This window comes from Centrocercus urophasianus, unplaced genomic scaffold (genome assembly GCF_019232065.1).
Source record: "Centrocercus urophasianus isolate 14NV4802_14NV808 unplaced genomic scaffold, USGS_Curo_1.0 seq_10, whole genome shotgun sequence".
NCBI lineage: Eukaryota > Metazoa > Chordata > Aves > Galliformes > Phasianidae > Centrocercus > Centrocercus urophasianus.
In genome coordinates, this window is record NW_024884142.1 from 29,586,523 (window position 1) to 29,592,555 (window position 6,033).

Sequence of the window (6,033 nt, forward strand, 5' to 3'; positions counted from 1 at the left end):
AGGAGGAGGAGGAGGCGGCGCTGGTGCTGCTGCTGCTCCGCGGCCGCTGCTGCCCCGCTCTGCCGCTGCCCGCGCCCCGCCGCCGCGCGCGCCCCGGCCCGGCGCCGCCCCCGCCCCTCAATCGCTACATTGTTGACATTCGCCAGGCTGACATCATCCTCCCCGCCCCGCTCCATTCACAACAACGCTACGCCAACGGCGCAGCGCGCCCTCCTTCGCCTGCCGCGGTCGCTACGCACGGAAAGATGCGTACGGCCGCTCCGCGAATAGCGGCGACGCGGACGTCCCGCCCCTCCCCTGCTGCCGAGGAGGGGGGCGGCGCATGCGCGCGGCTGGCTCGTCCCCCCCCTTCTATCTCCCCCCGGGATCTCTGTGTGTGTGTATATGTATATGTGATGCTAGGACCGGACTCCAGCGGCCGCGAGAGACTCTGGGAGTCGTAGTCCACCACGAGGGGGACGTGGGGGCGGCCGCCATGGCCGAGGGGTCCGCAGCGAGCGATTCGTGCGCGGCCACCGGAGCCTCCGGGCTCCGGGGAAGGCGTTGCGGGGGTCGGGCAGGCTTAGCCGTTTGGAGGGAGGGCGAGGCACCCACCCGACCGGCCCTGGCTGCCGCGGAGCCCCGCTGTTGATCCTAGTGATATTTTACGCGCTCCGCCCCCGGAGAAACCTCATCCTCCAGCTCTTGCCAACCGCAAGCGTCCAACAGTCATGAGTCAGCCCTGCCAAACATCAGAGGAATAGATAAGCGCTCCCGAGATTAAAAACAAAAACACACGCCCGTGAGGCCGTCCCGGCGCGGGGTGCTGCCCGCCGGCTGGGCTGGGGCGCGGGTCTCGGCAGCGAGGCCGTAGTGGCAGCAAACGCCAATAAAGAACGATGTTGACCTGCAGCTTACACAAGCACAGTTTGGTAATTAACGTGTGCCTGTCTGCTGTTTTGTCGGTGTTGGTATCACAAGTATTCATCCTGATTTTCCCCCTTTACCATTCAGTAAACGCTTTCTGCATTGTTCTTGGGGCAATTTTTGTGACGTCGTTTAACTGAACTTTGGAACTGGCTGCTGCATTTTTCCAAGTCTGCTTCATTACAGAAAACTGTGCAAAGATGGCATGTCAACACAAAATCAGCTCTTCACAGAGCTGTGACGTCAGACATACTGCCACTTTTCAAAAGCAATGCTCTCCCCTGGCTTGCATTTTATATGGTTGTCTGCTCATGTAAAGCAAGAAGCATTCTGGTTTAGCACCATGTTACCCCTGCATTTTGTGGCTGCATGTGGCAGCAGAATAATGTCCCGCTGGAGAATTTGACTCATAAACTTCAGTTTCCCTCTGCAAGTGATGCTAGTACAAAGCTTTGCTCACAAGCGCACGTAGGTTCTGGTTCTGCAGACATATGTAGTGTTTAACACATGGCGAGTCCCACCGTGTAGTGTCATGTGTTTAAATGCTAACAAGGCTGGGTCTCTGTGTCGCCTTGTATTTCCTAGAGACACAAAAATAGTTTTGTATTGGCATGGGAGATAAAAATGCTATATTCAGAAGGACTCGGATAAAAATAAGTCACACAGCATTTGTAATGCTTTACTTAGCACTCTGCACACCCATTCTGTCACTGCATTCAAAGTGTGCATCCTCTGTTGTTTACAAACTGCGCTGCACAAGATGCAGCTCCAGGTAAGTCAAAGCTGGTCAAGCAGAAAACCCAGCAAAAAAAAATTGCATAAACCTCAGCCCAGAGCACACTTTTCTGAAAAGCACAATAATTACTATTTATCTTACTGTCTAGCATTTTAAAATGCACATTACTGTTTGATGTTAAATGAGCTTAAAGTGATTTTACTGTAGCCTGTTAGGCCTTATACTAGTAAACTGGGGGAAAATCTGACAGTGGATTTTCAAAGACAGGAGGAACGTTGCACTAACCAAACAAAATCTACCATTATAAAATGCTATTTTTATATTATGCACCTTAGATTTTAATGCACTGGCTCCCTAATACAGCCCCAAACAGCATATATTGCCGTAGCACTTCCAGCCTGATCCTGTTTTGATTGCATTCAATATTTTCACACCTCAGTTTTTTGTAAATGTAGCTATTTCTGCATCTTTTTTTTTTTCCTTTTTTTTTTTTTCTTTTTTTTTGAAGCCAAACATACCTCAGACAAATGAGTTTTTTGAATAGATGTTGCATATGGTCTCTTGAAATGATCAACAGTTTGTCAAGCAACAATGCCAAAATAAGGTGAGAGTAAATGTAGAGAGAGGCAAAGTAGAAGATATTCCATGAATAGTTTAGGAATAATTCACCCAGAATGCCACAACAACATTCTCCAAACAAAGCTGCCTCAGTAGGTTTTACAACTGGCTTCAGCTCAACTTTATAGATGTAGTTCCTTACTACGTATCATCTTTACCAATGTCTTAATTAGGCAGTTTCCCCACAGCACGGTGACTTCATCCCTTCAGAGAGGACTGCCTGGCTCAGCTTGGGGCACTTGACCTACTTTCCAGTATTTTCTTTGTGGATAACACAAAACTTTCCAGAATGTTTGAAATATGAATATCTATTTCAGTCACATTTCATATGTATATTTAAAAGATTTTAAATGAATACAATATTGTAAAACACGTCCCAACATCCCTGTCTGAGATCTCATTTGCATATCAATCTTGTAAGTTGAATAGTCTTAATAGTGCCACTTGTTGGAGAGCCCTGTGTATTGCAAGATATTTCAAGCACGTATTTATGAAACAAATTGCTGTTCCCCAATAAGGAGTAATTCCTAATTTAAGCTGCTACAGGAAGAGATGGAAATACTGCACAGGACAATTTTTGCTGCAGTCGCTTCAACCAGAGTGACCTGAAGACTCTCTGAGTGGGCAACATGTTGTTAGTGGATTCAAAATCTTATGCAACTCCATCTTTATAGTGGTAATGAAATAGTGAAAAAGGAAAATAAGGGCAAATTAATCTAATTGAGGGAATTGTAATTTCCTTCCACTGTACGTTTTACCTAGCAAGCATTAGGGTGAAAAAGATGGGCTTTCCTGGATAAGCCCTGATCCTGCACGCAGTTCTAAGTCATCGTTGATAATTATGCACATACATATTCTCCTGGGTTATGCGGGTAGAATTCATGAGATTGCATCATTCTCTTTGCAGTGATTAAGAAATTCACAGTTGATTGCTGATTACGCTACAGGCGCCGTATGTCTTTTTGCAACCAGATTCAAACACACTCCAGGTAGACTGCGTTTCCAGGAGCGCTGACAGTGCGAACAGCACACACTGAGTCAGTGACTGTGACAGCTAAGAAGGAGACATTGTCGTGGTGCACGATATCAAAGATTCGCAGTGTAATATCTCCACAGCATGGCTTGACGTAACACGAAAAGCTTCACAAAGGAACATTTGCCATGCACAGAGCATCAGATCTCTGGTGTGATATTTTAAGGAGCCAGAGAGATATCGTGTTTGAAAGATATTGAAGTATTAACAAAGCATTGTTGCCCAGGCTAAAATTATTGTGTCAGAAGACAAGGCAGGGAAAAAGGCAGGTGCTGACCTTTAAAATATGATGTGGATAACATCATGTGAAGAGGTTTTCAAGGAGCTCGTGGCTTCAAGAAATTTAGGGTCAAGAATCATTTTGGTTTACATACAATGTCCAAACCCTTTGTATGGTCACTAAAAGAGTTGTTAGGATCTGGTCTTTTTCTTGTTCAAAAAAAGAGCAGTGAACAATTCAGGCTGCCTGCTTGCTAGGGTTGCTAGACTTTAGCATGGAGCGATTAGGGAAAAGCAATTGCAACACCTATCTTTGTTAGACAAATAGGATGAACAGCCTAAAAATTATTTTCATTGGTTATACGGGAGATCAGAATTTGTCAGCCTCAGAGTGACACAATTCTAACAGCCTTCTACTGTCTTGGAGCTAAATGCTGCAAATGGCAGTCCAAGTATGGCCTGCAGTGAGTCCTGGAGTCAGCTGGTGAGGTTAAGGCTTAACCTTTTCCATTGTGTCTTTGAATCAGTGCTTTCTTCTGGGAAAGAAGATTAGATCTATCACTGCTTTCATTTTTAATTATTTTTTTTACTTAGTGTGTAAACTGTGATTTACAATTTTGAGGTAATGTTTCAGAATTTATATTTAGAATTTTATTTTAAAATACAATATAAAACAACATTATATATTAGCTTCTGGAGGTCAAGTCTTTCAAATTTCCCTATTCTGCAAGCTTAGGTGATCTCAGAGTCTCCTTCCAAGAACAAGGACATCCATAATGACATACTTAAACCGCAGTTGATTTAAACCTAAGAATTGATGCAGGCAAAACTGTTCCAGAAGTTATCTGAGGGCAACTGTGGGCAAACCCCAACCTTGTTTTAGCTAAACTTGCCCTAAATGCTTGTTTTTTTCAACAACCTCTCTCTTATCTGGAAAATTATGTGAAGATACCCGCAGCAAACCTTAAGAACATGGACCTTGGCAAGTCCATCATGCTGCAAATGAAAGAACGCATAGGATAAATGGGAAAAAGGTGCTCACTGGTGAGCACTGCTCAGAGAAAGAAATCTTCTAGGTCTGGAAAACAAGGAGAGCATGCAGAGATTGATCTAGATGTGATGGGGCTGCATTTGAGCTCCAGACACTACATACCAGGTAGGACATTTATTTTGGTTCCAGCCCTCACTCAAAAGCGCAGAGATATTTCTGAGCAATCTCAGTCCCAGTTCTGATATATCAGAGCACACCAGTATTCAGTGAGGATTTCATTCAAAGTTATGATTTTGGGAAGGAATGGAAAATGGGAATAAAAAAACCCACCAACCCTATTCCCTGGTGAGAGATTACTATTTTTAAGGAGTCTTTTACTCTGTGTAGTCTTTAACATCAATGAGAGTTTATGCACACGCACCAGTGGCTGACTAGACCCGAATTCATTAATTAGAGTAAAAGCCTTGAGGTAATTATTACTCACAAACAAAAATACTGGATTGGTAATGACTCTGAATTGTTAGCACATGTAATTCTGCTTTCACTGGGTAACTGTAATAGAGGCTTTGTGTAAGTAAATTCCTCTTGGGCTGGGCTGCACAACCACAATGCAGGACATGCTGCTGTTGTTGAGGACACTGCAAGGCTTTCAGAGAGAGCCAGGGGAAGTGACACATTTACACGTGCAGGGACATAAAATATAAGGTTCTCAGTATCACAGAATGACTTGAGTTCAAAGGGACATTAAAGATCACCTGGTTCCAAACCCCCGTGAGGGGCACAGGCACCTTCCACTAGGGCAGGTTGTCCAAAGCTCAAAGCCTGGTTTGACAGTCCTATGTGGTTTAATAATTAAGGATACTTCATGCGTGAAACATGGCTGGAACATAAGAAGTCTTTTGCAGGTTGAAAATATTTTCTGTCTGAGCATCTACTAGAGAAGGACCGGCAGCATGGATGGAAGGAGCAGTCAGCAGGTAGGAGAGCAGCAGCCTGTGTTGCTTCTGGTGGTCTTTTACCAGGTGCTGGAGTATTTGAGATTCATTACTGTTGTTTTCACTCACGTTAATGAACACAGTTTGATTTGTTTACTTATCACACAGATTGCTTTTGCCTTTTTTCAAAAAGGCTGTGGGAATTTCTTGCAATTTAAGCAAAAGACTGGAATAGGACATTTATTTCTGGAAGGATGAAGATAACTTTCTTATTAAGAAATACTTACAATCTGTATCCATGTATTTTCTGATTAATAGGTAGAGTTGTTGAAGTGTTTGCATTTAAGGCAGAGGTCAAGTCTCTGCTATTGTTCTGTTTTGGACAGAGTGCATTGGCTTGCAGTGTGCCTGTGGTTTTTTTGTAGCTGCAGAAAATAATTGTGATCCCTGATTAAGGGAGTGATTTAAAACTGCTCTTTGCTGTGTTAACTTGAAGTTGTGAACTCCAAAGTTCTGTTGTGAATAGCCTATGAATAGAAAAGGGGCTCTGCTGGAACTCTCCATTATGTTTGAAGTATGTAGAAACTGGAGATTG